General features: G+C 45.1%; 1 protein-coding gene across 3 annotated transcripts in view; it reads left to right on the forward strand.

Moving 5' to 3' along the window:
• Nucleotides 1-26,756, forward strand: part of LOC126545429 (uncharacterized) — a 290,910-nt gene that overhangs the window by 157,550 nt on the left and 106,604 nt on the right. The window contains exon 2 of one of the 3 annotated variants that reach the window (XM_050193305.2): nt 22,169-22,227. The exons of the other annotated variants lie outside the window; for them this stretch is intronic. The gene's annotated coding sequence lies outside the window, so the exon portion shown is untranslated. The remainder of the gene's footprint in view (nt 1-22,168; nt 22,228-26,756) is intronic. 3 annotated transcript variants of the gene reach the window in all.

The raw sequence follows: 26,756 nt of genomic DNA on the forward strand, positions 1-26,756 counted from the left end.
ACATATAAGAAAAGGCATGCCGCACAACTGAGTTGTATACACACAAATTTACTCTTATATAAGCATGCTCCGACGCTTTTCTTTTCTTTCGCATTGCACACTTTAAAAAAAGAAGCAGCGTGACAGTCACATTGAGAGATAGACTGACATATAGAGGGAAAGACGGAAACAGAGAAAGAGGTCAACTTAACTAACTTCACTAATTCCACTAATCCAACCCGGGATGTTGAAAACGTTTTAGAGGTTTTCAAGGAAACCTGTATGAAATTAAAATTTTCTTTCGGATTGCTCCAAGATAACCAATTACAATTTTTTTATTCAAATTGTCCCACATCACTACATCTACGTCAGCAGAACAGCTCAGCTATCCATGCCGCTATTACGTACGTCACCGAAGAGCCAACAGATAAATGGGTGGTATTTTGTGATTCTAAGGCAGCTCTTGTGATCCGCAAGAGCTTGTGATTCTAAGGCAGCTCATGTGATCCGCAATACTTTCAAAGGCACGAAGAAAGGAAATTCCATGGTGAGATCGGTGACAAGCTTTTTTAGGAACTCTGATCTCGCTTTGATGACGGCGGATAAGGAAGGAGGCTTTGTGGTTTTACCCCAGAAGCTTTTTAGTGATAAGGCCATGTCCGCGGTCTTAAAGAACTTTAGGATTGTAGATCTGAATCCGTCTCAAGTGAAGGCAAAGGCGGTTGCACTATTAAGGGATCTGAAACTTGATCGGCTAAAAAGTGAAGTGGTGAAAAACAAGGTCACTGTGCTCTCAGTGTTCTTCAGTGCCAAGAGCCACAAGATGGAGTGCCCTTTCAGAGCCATCGTTACGGAAACTGGTTCCTGGCAAGCCGCGGTCAGTCAGTACCTTCTGCGCCATCTGGGAAGTCTGGCACCTGACGATCCGTACAAGGTCAGCAGCTCAGACCGTGTGGCGCAAGTACTAGGGGATAACCTTTCTGCTGTTAACTCGGGCTTCTCGGTTGACATTGAAGAGCTGTTCTATTCCCTTCCCCACGAAGACCTGTTCTGCGCAGTCCGGAACTGTATTGAACGATCTGGTGCTGTGCCTTCCCAGAATGCGTGTGGTATTTCTGTGGAAGGTTTTCTAGAGTTGCTTAAGGCATATCTTTCTTCAACCATTGTGAGTTTTCAGGATAAATTTTATGTGCAAAAACGCGTCATCTGTATCGGGTCGTGTGTAGCCCCTGTTTTGTCCGAGATCCTTTTAGCCGAACTTGACCGCTCGCTAGCGCGGGTACTTTCTGACGACCGCATCGTTCGTGTGTTCCGATACGTCGATGATTTTTTAATTCTTTTAAATTTAGACTACAACGATAACTTGACACAGGTGGCATCGGGGGTTTTAGCATCCTTTAAGTCTGCTTTTGCCAGTTTTAATTTTACTATTGAACTTCCTGAAAACTCTTGCTTGCAATTCTTAGACTTAAAATTATTTTTTAACGATCCTGACCACCTCTGCTGGGCGTACATGCCTAGGTCGAAAAAAGCACTTCTGCCCTTCAACTCGAGCCATTCGAAGCTGGTCAAGATGGGGATTGCATCAACGTGCCTCAGGGCTTCGTTAGTGAAGTCCTGTCCACACAAGGTTCAGTCTAGTTTTGATGCCCAAGCTGATCGCCTTCGGTCGGCCGGTTTTCCGTTGGCCCTTCTTCGGGCTGTTGCCGAGTCCCTGTTGAAGTCCTTCCGACCAAGTTCAAAGCCTCGTGGGGCGGACCCACAGGAGAGGAGGAAGTATGAAGTTATGCCCTATGTCCACAGGGTCTCGCACGGCCTGAAGAGGGTCGCGGGTAAATTCGGCATACAGGTTCTCTTTTCGGCACCTTGTGAGCTGTCCAGTCTGTGCAATTTAGCTAGACCTGATAGGAAAAAGAAAATCGAGTGCATCACTAACCACAGGAACAAGTTTGTGCCTTGTAGAGCCAATGTCATCTATGAGATTCCGCTGAGTTGTGGCAACGTGTACGTTGGACAAACAGGCCGCTGCATTAATATTAGATTATTAGAGCATGCCAATTCACTAGATGATTCTAGAGGACAGCATCTTCCTAAGCATTGCAAGACCTGCAGGTATGACGGCAAAGTTTGTACTCCACTTTTCGGCAGGACTAAGATTGTCGGACGCGCAAGTGATAAGAGCGTGAAGTAATCGAAGCTTTAGAAATCGCGAGATTAGGGCCGGATAAATGCGTTAGTGAGGCTTCCATACATTTGTACCGCAAGGAGTTGGCGTTTCCGGGCTTGACTACATGATAACGGCATTGGTCTTTTCGGTTTGTGCGCAAGCGTTCTGTTGTTGGTAGGAAAGTGGCGTTGGAGCATTAAACCAGTTGTTAGTCTGCGCCTGTGTCATGTGGTTCTTTCTCTGTCTTGTTCTTTTTTGCGCAGTTTTTCGTTGTTCGCATAATGTCATACCAACTAGCCCCTCACCGTACGCTTCTAGAGCTCTTCAGAGTATCAAGTCTGCATTACATCACAGAACTTACGAGAAGATGATATCTGACATCAGGGAAGTGCACCACCATGCTCTGGAAAGAGGGTACAACATCATCTATCAATGGATTCTTGCTCACTGTGGCATCGTCGGCAACACCCTTGCTGACAAGGTTGCCCGGCCTGCCCACGAAGATACCAAGACACGTCCAACGCCTTTGGCGAGGTTGGACGCTGCCAGGGAACTTCGCCTACTTGCACGCAAAAAGTCACAAGATCTCTGGAGTTCAAGTGCCTTCAGTAGCCGATTACATAAACTGGACCCACGCTACGGCTACAACTGCCATCTAGCCTTTCCCGCGGCGAAACAACCTTGCTGTGGCGATTGTGATTGGGAGTGGCGTTCACGAATGCCTACGCCTATCGTTCTGGAATGGCCAAGAGCCCGGTGGGCGATTCCTGTGGGTGCGAGGAAACCATCGAGCACCTATTGTGTACCTGCTCTCGCTACGATGTACAACGCCTCTCTCTGCGGGTAAATTTACACCGACTGGATTCAAGACCGTTCACCGAGTCAAAGATACTCGGATCGAAAAAGAGGAATAATAAAGATCAGCGTAGGTTCCGCATTGAAAAAATCATGTCAACACATAATGAAAACGAGCTTTCTCAACCAGATCGACAAGCTTGAACAAGCAGGCTATCCTCAGTGTCTCATTAAATCAGTGTGCGCTAACACTTTGAAACAAATAAAAACAAAGAAGATGGTCAGATCACCCGGGAAGATTGTCGTAAATATAATAAAATAGCCGTCATTCCGTACCTACATAGAACATCACATGAATTAAAACATATAGGCACTAGGCATAAGGTTGACTTTCTTTTTTCAGCGAAAATCCAACTACAGACAATTTGTTCGCGTATTCGCAGGAAGCCATCGCAGTGCAATATTAAGCACACCAAAAAAATTGTAGATTGTGCGATGGGCATAGTATGTAAATAAATAAATAAATAAATAAATAAATAAATAAATAAATAAATGATCCCGTTTAAATGCGGTAAGGTTTACGTAGGCCAGTCTGGGCATTGCGTCAACGTGAGGCTAAGAGAGTACCTGGCGGCATATAAATAATCAGGAACGACACATCTAGCCGCCCACTGTCTGCGGCTGTTATCCCGTTTTCGAAGACAGTTAGATTATCTTCAAAAGCACTAACCTGCTAACCCGTGAAATGGCAGAGGCCTTCCACATAAAGAAAAGAGGAGATAACTGCGTCAGTCACCCCTCGAATTCAAGTTTCTTGATAGTTAGACTTTCTTTAACTTTTGACGTTGCCTTTGATATGGTTTAACCCGTGATCCTTGCGCAGGCGCAGCGGTGTTACTTCATTTTTTTTGTACATATTTTTTTCCTTCAATAAGATTGTTCAGTTGTGAGTAAGTGCCTCGTCCTGTCCGCTCTCTTCGTTCTCGTCTTTGTGCGCTTTTATAGTTTCAGGAGGTTAAGTATATTTTGTAGAGTCTGCTACCCGGCAAAGGGGAAGGGAGGGAGAAGGCATTTGACATGAAGACGGTCACACTAGCTGATCGATTGATAAATGGAGTCCCAAAGCAACAAATTGGCTGTGAGAGACACCGCAGCAGAGGAGGTGCTCCGAGTTCTTTTGACCACCTCAGGTACTTTAACGAACACTCGGTACACGACCGTATTTGCATTCTGGCCTATTGGAATGCCGCCGTCGTGACCGGAAATCAAGCCCGCGACCTCGTGGCCAGCAGCAGAACGTACAAGCCACTGACCATCTGCGTCGGGTGTTCGCTGCTATACACCTGGAGTTATTTTTTGCGTCAGGTGCTCAAAGAGATTCCCAAAAAAGCTTTCCTGCGTTATCTGACGTGAAAGGTTTTGTTTTAGCCCAAACGAAACCTTCAGTTGTAATCGACTTAGATTTTTGTCTTTTGAGTTGGTTCCACATCTGTCCAGCATTTTCACGGGCGCGCAGCACTTTGGCACTTTGACGCAATTTAAGTAGACGAAATCGCAAACTTACCGTTATTAATGTCTCGTTCTACGTTAATGGTGCCATCCAGCATCTGCGACTTGGACGACAGGTTCTTTCCAGCTAAGCGCGCACTTTAACGCGCTTAGAGTGCGCGTTGATGCCCTTAGCGAGAGCGAGAAAAGAACCAGAGGCGCGAGGGCTCTCCGCTCGAAACACTAACGCGAGGGAATCGAACGATAAAGAATAAAACTTCCTATCTCGAGACCATTAATGACTGGGAACAGGGCAGTCCGACGCCAGACTCACGTTGTTTTGCCTCAGAACTTGTGTAAAAATATAGAAAAAAGAGAGAAGTGAGGCTTATTTGGCGACTTTGTTCGCTAGTAAACAGCGCGTACCAAGACGCCTGACCGGAAACATGTAAACGCTCAGAAAATAATGGCAGATAAAGGAGAACAATATTTGGAAAATGGGAAGGAGAAAACCAGGAGCTGATAAATTGCAGCCAAACAGAACAGCAGCCGCCGCCAGAAGCAGAGCCACGAACGGCGTGCACATTTGGGGGTGCTCAAAGAGTTGTGTCGCAGAATGGCCAAAGGAAAAAGAAGAAAGAGACTACGCGACATCGAATGCTAAAACGAAACCTTAACCGTAATGCTTATATAGCCACAAGCGCATTTTAATGTCCCAACAAGATAAATGGTTCTCCAAGAGGGTCCTGGCCCTCGGGAAAGTTTTACGGCTCATGTTATATTTTGTCGCGTCTCGACGTGGTGTCGATCCGCGATCGTTTCTCATAACAGGCTCTGGTGACTTTCCCCGGCTACGTGACAGAAGAATAAAAAGATTTTGAGAAAAAGATGTAAACGCTTCCGGAAGCACAAATTTGGCGAAAACGGCGCACTGGCGCATATCCAGCACCGCAGGCTTACTTTGACCAGCGTTTGCTTCGAGCGACCTCGTTTGCTCGCCAAAATGATCGCACCCGCGCCACTACCATGACCCGCCGTTTAAGCTTGCCAGCGTTCGTCGCACGCTAGAAAGGACCAGCCACGGATATATCTATCGCAGTTTTTGTCGCTTCGCTTTGTTGGATAATTGAGAGAGAGAGAGAGAGAGAGAGAGAGAAACCAAAATTCAGAAACCCGGATGAGATGCGACGGGCCGGCTATTCTTCGTTTGGTTAGCGTGTTCAAATATTGAGACACACGAAAAAATAAGTAGATGAAACGTATAAAACGGCAACCCCAAATGCAGGCATGTTCTTGCCTGAAGCTCTGATTCGCGGTGCCTATACGACAGAAACGCACTCAGCTCTAAAGGCAATAGAGTTGTTGTAGTCTCATGCCTTGCTCCCATGAAAGGTTACTTCTCAGGAACCATCTCACATGTCATTTGCAACAGTGTTTAAAGCGTTTAAACTGTATAGTATGACGTATAGAAGAGCACTTAAATATGTCGTGCCTGGACAACACTGAAATAAACTGCCTATAAGACGGCTGGAGAGAGTGCGGCGCTACCAAGGTGCTCTTCATTTTTCTGCGAGACACTGGTCTCAGTAACATATTGAATGTTGTGTTATGTGTGGGTCAAGAGTTGTATGGTCTGTGTGCGTCATTTCATTTATCCTCGCATTAACCTGTAGTGTGCATGCTAGGCATGCTGCTAATGGTGAATGCCGGTTTTCATTAAAGAACCTCCCTCCCTCCCTCTCTCTCTCTCTCTCTCTCGCAACATACAAGACAGTGCACGCACTGTCGCGCTGGAATATGCACGTTCGCTGTAATTTTTGGTCGTATTCTCTTGGCAAAGTCAACGAAGTGGGACTTCTATCGGCGCCACCAAGCTGAAAAAAAGAATGCGCGGCTCTCACGCGCTGTGAGAATCAGGTCGGGCAAAGCTTTTATTAGCGTTTGCGATGAAAGCTGTTCTTGTTTAGCAACCATTTACAAGTATACAGGACACAACCATACATGGCACATTTTTCACTGGGAAACGCCTCAATCGATATAAACTTGCGGTGCTCGAACACACGACTCCCACACATGATGATGAAGGAATGAGCACGACGGCAATAGGGCGACAGTATCATGACGACTGTATGAGACGATGCAATGACAACGACGGCGTGACAACGATGGCATGACGGCGACGACATGACGACAATGAGATGACGACACTGGAATGACTACGGTAGAACGACGACGATCAAACAACCACGACGGCATGATGACGACAGCATGACGACAATGACAATGGGATGATGACGCTGGAATGACGGTGACGGCGGCATGACAACATTGGGATTACGAATCTGGAATGCAGCAGTCCGGCTCGTACTGGAAGTTAATCGGGTCCTTTCGAGTGGGGGCAGGAAGACAGCGACCGACCCTATTAACCATCTCCAACCTTTTTGCTAACTCACTGCATGACGTTTGGGGCATGCAGACCTGGCATATTAAATTCAAATCAACATGACTTCCGATAAGATTACTCAGCAGTCACGTGAACGGTTAACAATGGTTAACATAGTGTCAACGATGCCATACGTCTTGTGTTATACATACATACATACATACATACATACATACATACATACATACATACATACATACATACATACATACATACATACATACATACATACATACATACATACATCAGCAGCAGCTCACAACACACAGTGTTTTGAAAAAGTATCTAAGCTTCTTCTTTGCCACGTAAACCAATGAAGTGCAGGAGGCTTGAACGCTTTGATTCTTATTAACAGTATAGTTATCGAAATGTTTCAAAGAGATATTGATATAACGCCGCAGAGTTTGCTAAAATATCTCAAATAACTGTGGATAACGGTAGCGCGAAGCAAATGAACACCAGACGATGACACGGACACGAGCGGTAATTTCCATCTGAAGTTTATTGTGGAAAAACACCCAAAACGACACTAAACGACAAAGAAGCAAAGCAATAAAAAAAGCTCTTTATCGAAGGTATGAGATCGAAGGGTGAAAAAGATGTTAAAGGACAGCTTTATCGCCTTTTGCGCCCGCCGTCACTTCCCAGGAAACCCATTTCTTTGTCAGACAGGGACACTGGCGGTTTGCTCACGCATGAGCCATCCTCATATAACTTCTACGCAGCTTCAGTTGCAATGCGGGCGCGGTCGCCCCTGTGTCCGTATATTGCTATGGTGTCCTCGAATACCGGTGAACACTTGCATGAGCGGCAATGCAACCTCAATCAATAGGCAGTTCACAACGTCTACCTTCATCGAGCTTTATCATACACCATTGTTAAGATTTGGAACAACATACCTAACTGCACCTGGGCTGCCGGCATCTCGGCGGGCTTCGTGTTTGAGATCCCTGCTCTTGACAGGATAACTAGTGTGTCGCATGCTATAAACGTATACTTTATAATAAACGGAATAAGCCTTTTGCGATGAGAATTTGTCTACCCGCCATTCTGGTGGAAGACAATGCGACGGGAATTCATAAGAAAAGTATTACACAATCAGAGGTTTCTTTTTGCGCTGACTGCGTCCAATGAGACGTGGTCACATTTTTCGGGTTGGATATCGAAGCGTGGGGGCAGGCTAATGTTAGGGGGGGAAAAAATGACGAAGAATCTGCCACGCCGATTCAATGACGCGTGTTTTGTTTTTCGCCTGTTCTATAGCGTGTGCAAGGCCTTTTTCCCTGCTCTCTCACAGTGATGTCAACACGCACTTCGAGCAAGGGACTTCACGCAAGCGCCCTTTGCGTCCGTGAAAGGAAGCGAATGGGGCGTGCAATGCTGGAAATCTCCAGAAACATCGATCCTTTCACACGTGGACTTAGCGTAGCGCGGTGCGTGATGCGAGCAGGGGTACGTTGTCACGCGCGGGCACATTTCCGACAAGTGTTCATCGAGCCGCAGTCGAGGCCCGCCTGTTCTCAGTAATGCCGGACACCGCTGCGTGACGGAAAGTGAGTGTGACACGCAAGTTTCGACGTGGGCAGTCAGCGATCGAACCAAAGCGACCACTTCCTCCACACGTCGCATTTATCCCTAATGATAAGGCGCATACGCGTCACTCGTCTTGCGTTTGTACGACCTCTCCGAGCTCTGTTTTCTTTTTTTTTCTTTTTTGCGTGGGTGTATATATGTGGTAGGTGGCCGAGCGATCTGTCATTTCCATCTATTGTACGGCTCATAAACGTCCTGCAGCGGCCGCAGCACTCCAGCATCGCGTCAGCTCTTGAAATACGATTTTGCAGCGCGTGAGAGAATGCAACATTTTATGTTCTGACAATACAATCTGTGTTAGCATTTTCCATTGTCGACGACTTCTCTTTTTTTTTTTTTTTTTTACTGAAGGAACAAAGAAGAAAGAAAAAAGAACCTCGGAGGTTTGCACGAGATCACGATATAAGAACTGTTTTCTGTCATCTATTTTTTTTTATTCCTTTTATTGCTGAGTTGTAGCCCTTTTCGTTGGCGTTGTCCAACAGCCTCGTTATAGCTTAGTATCTATGGTTTTGCGCTGCTGAGCGTGAGGAGCACGTTAAAGAAACCCGGGCGGTAAGAGGCAATCCCGAGTCTCCCCATTACGGCGTGCCTCATAATCAAGTCGTTGTTTTAACTCACAAAACCCCAGAACGCCTTCTTTTCTTTTTTCTTTTTCTCTGTAAATTACCGTTCTCTGATGCGTCGAAGCACCCTACTTATTGATTACGCTATTGTAACGAAGCCATAGCATTACTAGTCAGCTCTATTTTATAGTGGCTTAAAAGTCTCTTTTTTCACGTGCCTTGTTATTTGGGGTTGTAAACTTCATTGAGCCATAAACTGTGTGTTCGGTAAGAGAACTGACGCTAAGGTTGCGTAAAATGGCTGTACTATCATGGAAATAGGCAAATTCATTTCAAACTTCAGCACCGTTCATATTTGAAGCTCTCATGTTCCTATATTTAGGCCATCTCGCAGTGAAGCGTCCTTTTTTTGTGTGTGATTCCAAATGTGCTCTGAGAACCACGGCTCTGACGATCAAAGCCTATGTGTGACAATTACGCTCGTAAACGTATGGCTTTTCTCTCAGCAGGTCCACAGAACAAGGCCGCTTTCCGTGCTACGCAAACATAAATTAAGTCATGGCAGACTGCCGCAACGTAAGGAACCCCTTCCCAACCTGGATGCAGAGGTTCAGGTAGAGGTTCAGTCCTACGAAGAAACACCTGTCCTTCAGTATACGTACATACACTTGCACGTACACTTCAGTATACATACATACAACATGTTGCAAGACATGATTGCTGCTGGTATAGAACGGCACATATAAAATTATTGACTTTAATGACTTTTTATAGCGCCCTTTCTATAGCGTATCTATGAGACCGAGTTTTACGTCTGAATGCGTTTTATTTCACTTATTCATATGACCTCCCTTTTATTCCATGCAGACTTATCCTTACATCTTTGGTATTAATCAATTGTATGGTAAACGTTATCTGGGGAATTCCATGTGAAATGACATCTAGAGATGTTGGCACCACCTAAAGGGCTCCGAGGTCTCTAGATATTAAGAAGAGGAAGAAAAAGCCTTCACAAAAGTTTGCATGCAGAAGTGAACATCGTAGCAACTACATGTAGGCGCAATACCCATCCCTGAGTTCCCGTGTCCCCACGGACGTGTTCGTTTTGCCGCGCCCATGCCAATACAAAACATTATTTCCTAGAATGCCCGGCATTTGTGGAAGAGCGCAAGACTCTCCTTGACGAACTGGAACATAATGTGGCTCCGTGCGCTACCATGGAATAATTTTTCTTCCCTCAAAAATACTGCATGTTCAAAGCAGAGGTATTTCCCCTCCACCTAAGGTTTCTTTAAAGATATCGACCTATTCAAGGAGAAGTGAAGTTTAGCAAGTAATGCTAAACGTCATCAATCCTTCAATAAAGGTGATAGTCTGATTGCATGGGGATGAACTTGGTCGAGTGGTAGCGTTCTACCTGTGTATGTTGCGATGAACTGCTTATCTCCGTGCATGCTTATCCACACATGTTAAAAGGAGACGCTCCGGCGGAGAAATTGCCGGCATGCTTATGCAAATCTAGATCCGGCCACAGTTAGCACCATCATCCTCCTCCTTCTCCTCCCGTTAACATCTGCAGTGCTTGTAATGTATGAGAAGTCGCAGCTTGAGAACTGTTGTCGTGTTGAGTACACTTTTTGTGTGGCATCCGTTCGAATGCAGGTGTATTTTGATACCTGCCGGGACTTGCTTACCTGACTGCGAATAGCAGAAATAAAATATCTCGTAAGCTCCGCACATAATTTTTTTTTTCTTTTCGTTTGCACAGTATTTTAGCGAGTGAGCGCCTCACTCAACACAAACTCCCATGAGTGTTGTTTTATGTTCCCACATTTACAGTGCCGTTCCGTCGCCGCTGAGGCTGCGCGCACGAAGACGTCGGACGTGCCGTGCAGAGCTACAAACGTGCCTCAAATGCCTTCACTTTGTGGGCTCGCTGCGCGCTGGGCAGCAAGAAGCGAAGACAAACCTCGTGCTACGAGTGACTCCCCCGAGCTTGCTCGAGCCGGGGTAACAAAAGTTTACGGCCCGCAGCCGCCGAAAGGAACAGAAAGCACACGAATCACGCGCGCGTTTCGGCGCCTCGACACCTCGGCGCCGGCGGACCGGTGGTTTTTCGCGGCCCCGAAGCAGAGAACACCGGCGACGGCGCGGCGCTCCTGGCGCTTTCGCGCCCACCCGCCCAGTCTGCGGTTTGCTGCGGCCAGCTGTCTCAGCATGTCTCTCCTGGGAAGCATCGGGCGCCGGTGTCGAGGCTCGATGCAATCAGTGTAGGCAGTAACAAGGCGAGCGGGCGGGCTTTCGCTGCTGTTGCCGCCGCCGCCGCCAGGCGACAAGGCGCGTGCTGCGGGCCTGGTTGTGGCCCGCAAATAGTCGTGTCCTACGAGCCGAATTCATTAAGCGGGCCCGAGCCGTTCCTCGTGGAGAGGCAGCAGCCGCGGCCAGGAAGCTGCCGGCCCAGCCGGCACTCGAGCCCCGCCACGGAGACAACGGCCGCGTCGCGGCCAGTAACGATCGCGGGGCTCGCGACGACGTTGCCTTGCCGGTCACGTCCCCGAAACGGATCGGAGCCGTCCCGAGTCCCTCACGCGATGACAACTGCAGCGGCGGCATCAGTGGGGACGTCCTGCCGGAGGAGGAGCCAACGTGCCGCACATACCGCGACTTTCGGCTCCGGGGGCTCATTCGCACAATGGCGAGCGCTTTTCGCAGCTTTTCATAGCGTGTCGCACAAAGGCCGCGCGTCCTGGTCACCGTGCGCCTTCACCTCGACGTCCACCGCGACGGAATGAGCGGACGAGAAAGGAGGGGGTGGCGTTACTGCAGCGCTACTCCCAGTTCACATCCAGCGCATTCTCGGGGCCCTCGGCCACTGCGGATGCTTATCTGAGATCCAGCTGGCACTCCCTGTAACAATGTCGCCGAGCACTGAATTTTCGCGAGGATGCGTCTCGTGTAGGAGCAGATGAGGGCGGTGAACCCGGTGCATTCGCTTACTTGTTGCAACCGCAACTGGGACAAAATAGCTTGCCACTTCTTTCCGAGGTAACACATTGAATGCCCACCCACCCCGCTTTACAGTAAAAATAAAGAATATGGTGATAAAACATTCAAGCAGACAACGGATCGGCTTTGTGCAAAATGGTAACAATAAAATATGAGTGGATACCCGTCTGTACAGATCGACTTTGCTTATACGACAATCTAAACATACCCGAGTAATTATTTTTTTCGTCCCCCGTTTGAGAACGAACGCCGATTTTTTTTTTCTTTTGTACTTGCAACGGATTTTTTTTTTTAAATCGCATGGAACATATTGCGCGAATCGGCCTCTTTGGCTGGGCTGCGCTAACAGCAGACATTACTTGCACGACAAATCACAATAGACAGGTAGCCAATTGACACGATTAACGTCCTAGTAATTCGCTTTAAGACAGATATTGCAATTATGTCTTGCAAGCGGAGCAGTAGTGAAATCGACTCCGAAATCTGCTAGACAATGCATGTGCGTTCCGGTTAGGATCCTGCCGAACTGTAAAAGGGACGCTTTTGGGAAGCTGTTAATTGGAACGCCAATGCATTTCGTAGATTGATATCCGTCCCATTTAAAGGACGGGTATCTCGAAAGTGGTGCTAGTCTTAAGTATTCCTGCTAAGCAAGCATTATTTTTTAACTACTGCTCGGGTTCGAGTTCGTAACTCTAACATGTGCCCTGAGTAATTAATTATGAACTTAATTGCTTAATAGCTTTATTTAGCTACTGCATGTTGCAATTCTTTATGTGTGTAATATCCGCCTCTTCGGGAATTCCACTCGAAGTGACGAAACACCATTATCTCTCACGGGCGACTTAGGAAACATTGTTCGAGGCAAAATAAAATTTTCAAAATCATATCGTATACAAGTATAGAGAGGGGAAAAGAAGACAACGAGCAGGCTAGCAGTGGCCAGTGGAAGTAGCACAACGCCTGTCTACTCTTAAGGAAGAAGAAGATAAAATCATAAGAATTGAAAATGGGAACACTGGAAGAAAGGAGGAAAGAAAGAACTAGATGACAAACCTCGAAGGCTAAAGTAAAACAATCGCAAAAAAAAAACACATGGCAAAGGGAATCGAAAAAAAGTCCCCAGAGGCCGTACCAATTAAAAAGAAAAGGATAGTCGAAAATGAAGAAACAACTTGGGGCCAAATTCACAAAGCTTTTCAGTAGCGTGCACTTAAATTTGCTATTGGCTTATCGCCTAATACATCTTTTTCCCTTTTCCCCAAAGCGTATTGCCTTCGAAAATATATTTTTCTGCCACGCATTAGTCACACCTGCGGCCCTATTAAAATGAGCAACAACCACTGCTTAGTTGTTTGAATTCACTAATTGACTGAGAAAATTCACTAATAAGCTACGCAATAACTTACTTTAGTGAAAATATTACAGTTCGTAATTGAAGCCGGTCAGTGTTCAAAGCATGTACGTTCGGTATAGAATTCCGTGACTGCCGCCAGCTTCCCGATATTAATGCCCAAGATCTTGCTTTGCGTACATTTGTGTTCTACATAGTTTTATCCTGCAGTGTATACCAAGCGAATTCCGTTCTAGGAAAATTACGAGTAGAACACCGATTCACTTGGCTGCAAGTTTGCTGACGGATACCACAAAACTTGGTTTGTACGAGTGGCTTTGACTCTGGTATTGTCCGTGCACGTCTCTATTGCTCTCTCTCTTCTCTCTACCCCTTCTCCCTTCCCCGAGCTTACGGTAGCCAACCGGACTCTTGACGGGTTAACATCCCTACCTTCCTCATATTCTCTCTCTCTCTCTCTCTGCCTGTCTGTCCCTCTGTCTGTCTCTCTCAAAACTTGTACTATAGTCTCGAGGCGTCTAAATGAACGTGCTTGAATTATGTTATCCTAAGTTTTAAGTTTGGAGAAAATTAAATATTTTAATATTAAAAATTTGCGGAATGCCGTTACGCGCATCTTCCTTAATTGGCGGTGACAGCACTTCAGTACGTGAGCAGCTCCTGAAATTAATCCCATTCTAAGGGGCATGTCTTGGTTGTTTAGTATAGAGCACTATTACGATTTGTTGTATTTCTTACGGGGCAAGTTAAAAGCATTTTTAATCAAGCTGACGTTACAACTTATGGCGGTGTGTGTCAGCACAACTAGCATACGTGGAAGGCGGACACAAACGTTGGTGCGAGAAATTCTTGTTAATATCGATAAGGGCAAATTTGTCTGCATGCGATGCTCCTTATTCAATCATTAGCTCCTGAGTTCATCGGTTTCCACGCAGCCGGTCTTTCTTCAACGCTCCGCTTGTCTGAAGTAATTGTTAACGGGCGTGCTTTCGCAATTTAAGCATGTAGCAAAACGCCGGTGTTTATTACTTAATTACCTTAAAAGGAATGCTTCGCAGGCTTTGCGAAAAGTGCTCCAGCATTTCAGAAATCATTCGGGGAACGACGGGATGAGCGGAGATGAGAAGCCTTTATGGTACTTCAAGGGAACGCTTTTCCCGATTTAATTCCAATATATATAGCAACAACTAAAAGCAAAACGAAAAGCGGGGAGAGGAAGGGGTTATTAGCACGCGAAGCCATGGGCACATTGGCAGGGCCCAAACAATATGCGGCTCCAGTGAAATATATTTTAATAGTGATTACAGCTTGACTGGACTGATTGGGTACCGTAGTGGTGATGGAAATGTATTTACTCGCGAACGGAGCGGAGCATTTTGCTGGGCAGCTCGAGTCCTTGTGCGTATAACATTGAAATAAGCTTGATGCATCTTGAGTGCACTCAAGGGAAAAGTTGCATAGCTCGGAAGTTATGCCGTACATTCACCCCCTACCCCTTTACTCGTGCATTTGTTCAATAACGCTCTTCCTGCGGGCCTGCGTATTTCTGCGCCTTATCCTTGTACCTAATGTTTTCTTTTCCTTGCTTCTTTCTTCTGTTTTCGCAATGCCTTGGTAAAATTGTTGTGAAAATTAAACTGTGTTGATGGCAATACTCTTTCCGTTGTTTGAAGAACCAGGTAAACATATTAGTTTCCTGAACGGCGCTTCTTTGTCTAGTAACCTTTCGCGATCTCGGTTGTATCTCGGTGATTTCCGTCCCGTCAAGGAATACGAAAGCATCATTACCGGGCACGGTTGCTTAGCGGCTATGGCGTTGGGCTGCTAAGCACGAGGTCGCGGGATTGAAATGCGAAAACACCCGGGTACTTAGATTTAGGTGCGCGTTAAAGAACCCGTGGTTCTCCAAATTATTCCGGAGCCCCCCGCTACGGCGTGCCTCATAATCAAATCGTGGCTTTGGCAGGTAATATTCCATAATTTAACTTAATTCTTTAAAATTTAAAGCATCATTGAATGGTTCATACACGTCGCATGGTCCCTTGGCCTGCAGCAGTGATCTGCGCCGAGGACTAATTCGGAAGTCTCGGGGCCTAAGTTACGTATTATAAAAAATTGAACAGCCCACACATACACGCACGAACAAACGCACGCACACACAAAAAACAATTCCGAGATGTGGATATACAAAAACTGTGCTTCGAATATTTTGTTTTTGTGGCGGTTTTCTGAACGATTCCTTTCTGTTCAGGCTGTAAACGTGACTGCTTCTTTTAAAAGGAACAATAAGAATGAAAGAAAAAAAATATCATTGGAATATGAATAGGCTGGTGATTTCGGAAATTGTACATCCACTGAAAACATTTCTGCCCTTTTGTTCGTTCCTGCATTCTCTGAAAAGGATGGAAAGACATAAAAAAAAAAGAAAAGCCACAAATTGTTGTTATCAGCACTTGGCATTCGCACGCGCTTTAGAGCTGGGAGCGAAAGAAGAAAGGAGGCAGCTATGTTGAACGGCGCCGTTTACTTAAAGTCTGTCTCTTTAGTTAGCTTTATTCAAAAAAAAATTTAACAAGAAATAGACGCGCCCTTAAAAAACGTTGGACTCCCTACTCGCAGCCTTACATATCTATTCAATGCTTCGAATGCAGTCGGTGCACACGTTAGGCTGTAGCACTGGCGGCTCGAGTCTCAAAGCGGCCCTTTTGAATCGCAGTCAGCAATGTTAGCCTATTTTTTTTTTTCAGCTCAATTCGATGTTCCGTTATTATTCAGTCCCCTTCGAAACCACGGGGCGCGTTTCGACGCAGGAGTAAAAGCGGGTCGATTGCGAACTGCCGCTCTAGCGAGCGCACGTATATGAATGCCGGTAGACGGGTGGCTAGAATTTGTTTAAAAAAAAAAAAAAAAACACGTTCCACGCGCGCATTTTTTTTCTTAATCTTTTATAAGTCTTGCTATAAGCACGATTTTACGAGCGATAAGCAAATCGTACTTTGAGCTCCCACCTAAAGTGTAACTGTGGTTTGGTTTTGAAGACGGTAATTGTACCTTATGTAGTCTGTGATTGCAAATGAAACAGAGGTGCCGAGGTGGGGCTGGAGAGCAATAAACACTTCTCATTGATTTCTTACCTTAATATCTTAATGATTCCTTAGCTCTAAGATCCTGCTTTATCGTAGCACGAGGAAAGGCGGCAGAAACCTTCTTGCCGCGAACTACCTTTTTTCACGTACGTACGAAGGTACGACTGTTACAAAAAACAGCCACTGCTGATGCGCACCTCGGGCGAGCGCGTCTAATGTAATGATGCACGTGGTACACACACACACACACACACGCACGCGCACACACACACACACGCTCGCGCGCACACACACACACACACACACGCACGCGCGCACACACACACACACGCACGCGCACACACACACACACACGCGCACACACACACGCACGCGCGCACACACACACACACGCACGCGCGCACGCACACACACGCACGCGCACACACACACACACGCGCACACACACGCGCACACACACACACACACACGCACACACACGCTCGCGCGCACACACACACACACACACGCACGCGCGCACACACACACGCACACACACACACGCACGCGCACACACACACACACACGCGCACACACACACACACACACACACGCACGCACGCGCACACACACACGCACGCGCACACTTGAAAGGTGCAAAAGGCGATCGAAATACATGAGAAAAAGAATTAAATTATAGGCTCTTACGTGCCGAAACCACGTTCTGATAATGAGACACGCCGTAGTGGAGGACTCCGAAAATTTCAACCCCCTGGGGTTTTTTAACGTGTACCTAAATATAAGTACACGGGTGTTTTCGCCCACATCGAAATACGGGTGCCGTGGCCGCGATTCGATCCCGCGACCTCGTGCTCAGCAGCCCAACACCATAACCATTGAGCAACCATGGGCGTGTAAGATGCATGAGAAGCATCTGGATCCTAAGCATCAAGCTAGTTTGGCTCCATACATAAATAAGATTGAAATAAATAATGATAGAATGATTAATAATATAATAAATAAATATATAATAATAGTACACAATAGTAACTTCAACAGTTTTTTTATCTATGCAGGTAGCAGACACCTTGAATTGCAATTATATTTGAACATTAATACAGATCTTTGTAATGGTGTTTCACCTTAACGTAAAAGTATTTACTTTGTTTTACTCAAACAGGAAGACTGTTCCACAAAGTGCAACCAACGCTAAACAGCCGCCTTTTGCCGTATACGCTTTTTTTACAAATGGCTGCAACAAGTTGCCGGCTTCGTAGGCTCGTGTTGGAAACCGGGAAGACATGAATGATATGAAAAGCGAAGCGAACAATTGTTAGTTATACAATTATACACCATAATTGTAGTTTTGTATAATAACTGACTATGAAAAAAAGCAATACAGATCGTTCTTAAGTCGGTACAACGAAAAACTGGCGACATTTAACTCTGACATAGCAAATACTGGTGAGCTTTTTACGTAGCGACTCAATATGCATTTCCCAGTTTAAATTAAATGTTACAACACCTAGATATGTTATACTATTCACACGTTCATTAGTCTCTCCCTCTATCTGAAGCACACATGAGTCGAAGGCTCTAGCTTTGTGTGAAGAATAAATTAACAAATATTTTGTCTTTTTTACGTTCAGTAGCTGCTTATTAGCGTGAAACCAATCACCAACAAGCTTCATTTCTTCGTTAGCTATACGAAAAGCTTCATGTGCGCAAATGAAGACGGTGTCGTCCGCGTACATGACAGAACTAAAATTACCCAAAATCAACGGCAGATAGCTCACGTATAATGAAAATAATATGCGTCCCAAAACTGATCCTTGGGAAACTCGCGTCGTGGCTTCAAAAAAAAAAAAAAAAAAAACCCTGATTCAACATTGAGAAATCGCACCTTTTGTTGTCTATTGGTCAGAGAGCTTCTGAAAAATTCTAGACGTACACCACGGAAGCCGTAACGTTCTAGTTTCTCAAGTATTATCCCATGATGTATAGAATCAAAAGCGTTTTAATGTCAATGAGCAAACTTAACACGATCACACTATTGTTTAAGTAGGTGTTTACAATCTCTGCGAAAGATAACATAGCGGTGGCGATTGACCTCTTGCTCCTAAAGCCAACACGGCTTCAGGAGCAAGAAGGCGAGAAAGCATGACGGCGCACTAGGGACTGGAATTTTGTGGGCTCATCTTGTTCTGTAGATATGCGCACCCGGAACGTATGTTAATTTTATTCCCTTTAGCAATAGAAACAAACCTTGCGCAGGCTATGTCCGTCTAATGCATTTTGGCGAATCTGTACGGCCAGCATATGCTGTTGTCAATTACGTAAATCATTTTTGCTTGACATGTCAGTGCGTAGATAATAACTGGAGATCTCAACGGTACCACGCCAGTGACCTGCTTTTCAAGATGGCATGTCCTTCACGAATGATCAGAAGGCTAAAATGATTCTGGCCCTGCGGGCGGCGCACGGCGACAAGAGGAAGGCAGTCAAGCTATTCCGGATGTAGCATTGTGGAAGACGACCTAGTCCGTCAACAATACCTAGAACGTACGAAGTCCTTTGCGAAATTGGTAGCTTCACAAGAAAGCGACACAGGACTGTGGCGGTAGTTGAAGAAGTGGAAACGGATCTTTTGGCATACCTTGCTGCTAACCCTCACGGCAGTGTGCGCGACGCCAGTGCGGAGGCCGGAATCTCAAGGTCATCATTGTGGAGGATATTAAAAAAAAAGATCGCATGCACCCGCACCGTGTACATCTTCACCAAAAACTTGAAGACCGAGATTTTGAAAACAGACTTTGCGAATTGGATTGTCATGATATGTGAAGAAGAACCGGACTTTCTCACTCGGGTGTTTTGGAGGGATGAGGCTAATTTATCCAGAAACGCAGAAAATCTTCCCAACGCACACTACTGGAGTGACAGGAATTCCCACTGGCTGGCACAAACACGACGCCAATACCAGGGGTCGTTTAATGTGTGGTGCGGTATTTTTGATGGCAACATCATCGGACCCATCTTTTCTGACAACACACTAACGACGCAACGCTACGTCAACGACATTCTCTACCGGACATGACACCACTGGACTTGTTCTTGTGGGGCTACGTGAAAAATCGCGTGTATAGCAGTGAAACTACCACACCGGACGCCCTAAAGGCAAAAATAAGCAGTGTCTGCCGGGAGATTCCAGCGTCGTTGGTCAAAGCTGCAACATCACAAGTGTTGAGAAGAAGCAAGTACTGTATTGCTTCAGACGGTGACCTGTTTGAGCACGTGGTATAAGTGGCAATGGAAAATAACCGCTCAAAACTGGTGTAAAACGTGACTGTTAAACGTACCTTCATGATGTCACCCTATCCTTATATAAAAAAGCTTGCGACAAAGAAAGAGATAGGTAAAAAACTGCTTTGGAAATTTGCCTGTTTTTTTTTTTTCGGAATTCAAGAGACAGAAAGGGTAAACGGCTAAACCAATTGCACCTTTGCATGTTTCTTCGTGGGCGATTGAGATGCCTTACGTGCACTGGGTTTATTTTTTATTGAAATAAACTCGTGAGTAGCTCTTTTGTCTTCTTCCGAAAGCTGCCTTTTTTTTTCGTGTTCTTTTGCGCACTGTTTTTTTTTAACATTGATTGAATTTCTTTTATAGCTTTGTTTCATGATACGCGAAGGTTACTGCTATCCCGAGTGCCTCATGATCGAGCACAACATTCTTGCGTCCGCAGATGATGACGCTTATCGCACCGCGCTAGTTAGGTCGCGAAACCTCTCGAACCATCCTACATGACGAAGCCTTATACGATGTGGCGAAAAACGAATGCAACCGTATATCTTTCAAAGGTTGCGTGGAAGCGCTTGAGTAGCGGCGCGCGAGCACGCATCTATTTCATATTTCACGTATATATTTCGAGGGCTTTTGTTTTTTTCTTGGCAAAAAACGACCAAGCACACTTGAGCACGAAATAAATGTGTGATTCGGAGGTTATTTAAGATGCCCTACAACTTTGTAATTGACATGCTTGCGATTCAAGCATAATTAAAAATTTCAATAATTAATAGCAATCAATTAATTAATATGTCGTGATGAAAAAATACTGGCTGTAAGTACACATGACTTCCATTACTATGCAGTGGGTACGATTTCTCTAGAGCTCTTAGATATTTTTTCAAATCTTGGCCCAAGTTAACTGGGACACCCGGTATATATATATATATATATATATATATATATATATATATATATATATATATATATAGCGCGCACATCACAGTTATGTGATACACCAACGTATTGAGTGGCAGAGTTTGAGGACCAATTCTCGATACAGGTGCTAACTAAAAGACTCTTACTAAATGCACACACTTAAAACAGTAACTGGCTTCACTTCCGCCGTTGTGACATCACCAGTGCTTAAGATACTTTCGCCCACGCGCGGTGAAATGCTTGCGCAACTGTATATTAAGAGATCATCGAATACATCCGAACATACGAGCTACAGGGAAAAGAAACAACCCTTTAACGGTCTTCTGGAAAGGTGCTACAATGTTCTGTGCATTTGCGGATTTCTTAATTCTCTTACCGGTTCCTCCTTACGCTGTTCGCGTATTTTCGGGGCAAACTACCTTCTTCAAGCTATCTGTAAACGCATGCCCTCTAACGGTATGTATCAGAACGCACCAATCAGTCAAGCAATGAAGAGGAGGTGCCGTAGACCAGTTGTAACGCACGCACCCTCTAACGTGGGGTAGCAATAGCTAAAGTTCATAGATATAAGGCAATGTGTCCATATACTTTATGAATGCCTGTACCAAGCGAAACTAAGGCTCAACTCGGGTTGTGTGACTACACAATGGTTGCGAAACGTGTATCACGCGACAGTTGCCGAAATTTATTTCTGCGCTTCAACAAAATACGACGGGTTTCGTTATGTATGGGCGGACGCGTGTTCAGCATACCTTCCAATGACACCGCGGCACTTCAAAGGTGCACGCTCATCAAATAAACGCCCGTATTCTAGCCCCACACCAGCTCAAACGCCCTGGGGCTCAGCCGCTTACGGGGTCACGACTCGGGCATGAAGAGTTATCGGTATTTTGTGATGATCGGCTGGGGGATGAAATTAAGTGTCACGAGGACGTGGACACAGCATACAACATATTCCTTTGAAAGTTTTTAAGCGTACGTAAAAAATGCTTTTTTTGTACAAACAACGCCGCTCCAGAGCTTCTAGAAAGCCATGGATTGCACGAGAACTTCTGAAAAAAAAATTTAAGAACGTGAAAAACTATGCACTGAGTTAATTAGAACACGAGACATTACTGATTTGAAAAAGTTTAAGGTGTTTCGGGATCAATTAAGCAATGAAACAAAAACAACAAAAAAAGGAAACTAGAGGCAAGCACTTTAGGAGGGCTTTTCTTTTACCTAGAGAGGTTAACACCGATAAGCTATGGAGAAAACGATACAAAGGGGGGGGGGGGGGGGGAGGGGCAAGCCTTAGACTCAGTAAAAAAAATTAAGTTTGGGGACACTCGCTAACAGGATGTCAATTGGCTAATGCGTTTAACGACTACTTTGTAAACAAAAATGTCAATACCTTCTCCCGTTCCTTCCACAAACCTCCACTTCGCTTTAACCAACACACGATCTCCTTTTGTCCAACTACTGTTGCTGAAATATGTTCTGTCTTTACAGGGCTGAAGAATTCCCAAAGCTTTGATGCTGACGACATAGAGATAAAGCCCACGTAACAGGTAATCTGCGACATCGCACAAGTTTCAGCACACATTTGTAACCTTTACATCTCAAAAGGCATTTTTCCCACCAGAACGAAAGTTTCCAAGGTCCTAACATTGTACAAAAAAGGAGATAAGCTAAACTTTCCAAACTATCAGCCAGTTGCAATCGTGCCCACGTTCTCAGTTTGAAAAATTGATTCTTGACCAGCTATCACAATTTTTTTTAACAAATGCGAATTAATTGCTAAAACTCAGTACGGCTTTCAGAAAGGCAAATCAACGAAACTGGGGCTCTTGGATGCGAAAAAAATTTTGCTAAAGAACTTTGAAAATAACCAATTAACACTAGACATATTTGTAGATTGCATGCAAGCACTGGATCATATTAAGAACAATTTATTGACTAATAAACTAAAAAGGTATGGCATTAGTGGCATGCCACTTCGGCTGTTAAAAACTTATTTAAGCAGCAGACAGCAATTTGTATCCACAAACGCGCTTGTTTCGTCTACGCGCCAAATATTAACCTGGGTCCCTCAAGGGAGTAGCCCTTAGCCCACTACTATTCAACCTATATATTAACGACATTGTTCTTGCCCACACGGAGTCGAAATTTGTACTTTACGCCGATGACGTCAGTGTATTCATGTCTTTTTCATGTTACTCTAGCATTCTCGAAGCAGGGAATGAATTTTTACAATTCTTGTCTTCTTGGTCGCAAAATCTCTTGCTCAAGGTAAATAAAAAAAAAGCAGTTTTCCATGCTAAAGGAAGAGATACTTCAATACATTCCCTTTTAATGTGCAATAATGTTATTGAAGTTGTAAACAATATAAAGGTCCCAGGTGTGCACTTCCCAAGTACTTAAGAATGGGATCAGCCAGTAAATTCTGTAGTTCTTGCACTTAGCCATAAAAGAGGAATGCTAAACAGAAATAAATATATTTTACCGACGAGCGTAAAATTATTCATTTATCACGCTCTGTTCGCTTCGCACATCAGTTATGTAGACCTCGTATGTGGAATAACAACAACAAAATCTCGAAAAAAAATATGTATTGCAAAAAAGAATAATACACATATTAGCAAATGTGCCATATAAACGCCACACTGGTAACCTTTTTACGTGCTATGCCATACGTACTTTATATATGCCCTTTACTATCGAACGCTTTTACGAGCATGGTACCCTACAGCCTACAATACCAGCAAAAGTACGTTTAGGCATATTGCTAGTTTAACACTGAATACACCATCTTACAGACTCGGAATCCAGAGTTAGGGAACGTCCCTCATTCAAGAGCTAAGTATATGGAGAATAAATTATTAAAAACGATTCACCTCGTCTTATTAACTCTCACAATGCATCCGTTATGAACACTGTAATCTTAACAAAATCGTAATTCAGTCTTTCTATGATCTGTAATCTGATTTTCATTATATGGCATACGTGTGTTGCTATAACTTCTATGCGCAGTATCCTGTCAGTGTAGGCGCTGTTTGTGCATTTTTTTTTAAATATTGGGCTGCTGTAAATAATTATTTGTTTCTATATTGCGCGACTATTGCTGCTGCTATTGTGGGCTGAGGGGACCTCAAGCTGCGTTTGTGCAGCTTTTACCTATGCCTCCACCATTTGTAATAAATGGAAACAAACAAAAGAAAGACAGAAGCAAGCAAGCAAGCAAGAAAGAAATAGAAAGAAAGAAAGAAAGAAAGAAAGATAGAAAGAAAGAAAGAAAGAAAGAAAGAAAGAAAGAAAGAAAGAAAGAAAGAAATGTGTCTGCGAAATCGTGGTATCCGGGAAATTTCCTCCAGCACCGCACAGCTTCCGCAATTGTGCATACCTGCGCGTCTTTTTGTAGTTTTTCACAGCTTCGAGTCCTTTCCTTTCTTGTTCACCGTCGCCACCTCAAGGCACCAACGTCTCCTTTAACTTCGTACTACTAAAGAAAGCTACATTTGTCAACCAAAGAGTAGTGCTTCACCGCTTACGCCTGTCTGGCAATACAAGACCGGAGGTGGAGAAGTCGAACGCCGAACTAGAGGAAGAGGAAAACAAAAGAGGAAGGCAAGTATGTTAACCATAAATGCGTCTGGTTGACTACCCTACACTAGGGGAAGGGAAAGGGAAATAGAAATACGAGAGAGAGAGATGCGGAGTAATTTCACGCGCGCGCGCGGTGGACATGACTAAATCAAAGGCGTTCACGCAGGCCAGTCGCCTTCAAGAAACACAAAAGTGCATTCACAGCATGGTGGGACGACGCGTGAAGGAAGCGGTCCTTTAGTAACGTCTTCACGGACAACGGCCAGGGCATCTTTAATGTGCCTCCGATGCACGGGACACGGGCGTTTTTGCATTTGGCTCCCAATCGAATTGGGACCGCCGCGTCCGGGATGTGATCCCGCGACCTCGTGCTTGGCAGCGCAGCACCATAGCCGCTGAGCTACCACGGCGGGTAAAGCAGAGGGAAGACACTGGGTATTACAGCTCTAGAAATGGCTTTGAATTCAGGGCAAGAGAAGTTGCCAGCACTCCCTTTGTTGTTAAAGTGGGCGTCCTGGCACTGGAGATAGAATTTGAAGGGTATATTATTATTATTATTATTATTATTATTATTATTATTATTATTGTTGTTGTTGTTGTTGTTGTTGTTGTTGTTATTATAAGTAGTAGTAGTAGTAGTAGTAGTAGTAGTAGTAGTAGTAGTAGTAGTAGTAGTAGTAGTAGTAGTAGTAGTAGTAGTCGTAGTATTTGAAAACAGATATACACATGGGAGGAAAATGAACCAGAACCCACATAGCACCGTCACACACAGCATAGGTCGCACACAGTGGGACCGGTCACTGCAGGTCACGCTACTACAGAATGTTAAAATAATATAGTGTCTGAGGCATCGTCATTTTAAAACTAGAGATAGGCTACAAACGTGAACCTAAGTTAGTTTCATTTAGGACAGTAAGAAAAGCGCGATGTGCCTGATCGCGTCGAGATGCACAACCACTGGGATACAAACATCCGTCGAGCGTGGTACACCGCAGGCCACGGAGGTGATAGTCAGTCACTAGCGATGTGCACTGCGCAGTGAAAGCGCGACACTCCAATATAAGGTGCTGCATGAAGTGCCTCGCAGCAACCGCAAGGCGTACACAGTGGACTGGTCACACGTCCTCGTCGCTATAAACGTTCTAACACGCTCACACAGCCAACCCTCAGCTTGAGTAGTAGGGCTCTAGCGCGACGAGGCAAGCCTCGACCGCGAACACGGCACAAGAAGGTTCCAGTTGCGACGCGCTGGTCTGGATGCTACTTGAGTAGGTGGCGACGAATCAGCAGACGAGCGTCATTAAGCCTGCGCAACATATCATGGCAGACACAGTCGTTATGGGCGCAAGTTGAGGCCAGCTGATCTGCCTCTTCATTTCCGGCAATCCCTACGTGTGAAGGTATGCATTTGGCAACGAAAGATACCTCATCTGATGCAATTTTGTTCGTAGAGTCATCAATGCTATGCACAACTGTACAATCAATTTGACTGCGTTTTAATCTTCTAAGGGCAGCGCGGTAGCCCGCAAAAATGGCAATCTTTGATGCGGTCAACTCCTCTATAGCACGCATTTCAGTGCAACATTAATCTCTGTTAGGTCCACAGTTGACGAGGTTGGATAGGACCATAGAAATATCCATCGTTCTTGAGTCGAAGGGCAGCAAAAAGCTGCAGAGGCGCCTTGACCATCGCTGTGTACAGATGCATCTGTGCATACTTGGAGATAATCTGGAAATCTTACGAGCATGTACAACAGAGCCAATTGGAATATTGCCGAAACAGGCATATCAGACTCTCTGTGTATGTCAGAGATTGTGAGATAAATTGGGAATACGTGTTTGGTAACATCTTTCGGAGCCGGAGGCGTAATTGAAGCAGCATTTTCAGAGCTACCAGCAATGCATGTTTATAAATAATGCTGCCATATTCCCCATTCGAGAAAACGAGCGGTGAATCAGTCGATCGAGGGGGAACTATTAACGATTCGATGTGCGGTACGTACGCTCAATCTGATATAGAGCTCTCTGGTCTGCTTGCAGCCTCAACGGTAACTGATGCACTTCAGTGAGTAATGCAACAGCTTGCGCCTCACGAGGTAATCCAAGCATTAGTCGAAGGGCAACGCGTTGATCTCGTTCCAGTTGGACCATCAAACTAGGTGGTACGTTCAGGACTGGTAACGCATACATCATGCCTCAGAGTACAGATGACTGGTACACCTGCAGAGCCGTGGTTTGGTCGCTGTCGGCTCCTCTAGCAGTCAAGGCGGCCACATACTTTAGGAGGGCTTGCGATTTGCGTCGCACAAATTTAACGGCAGGACGCCAAGAAATGCGAGCACGCACAATTAAGCCCAAATAAGCGTGTTGTCGCACCCAGCTTATCAGCGTCTCGTCAAGGTACAGTCAGTCATTGTTTGACGAGCGCGTTCTCTAGAGTGATATGCTATTGCAGCCGACTTAGCAGGTGATATCTGCAGGCGATCTTCATCCG

The sequence above is a fragment of the Dermacentor andersoni genome, chromosome 1 (genome assembly GCF_023375885.2).
Source record: "Dermacentor andersoni chromosome 1, qqDerAnde1_hic_scaffold, whole genome shotgun sequence".
Taxonomy (NCBI): Eukaryota; Metazoa; Arthropoda; class Arachnida; order Ixodida; family Ixodidae; genus Dermacentor; species Dermacentor andersoni.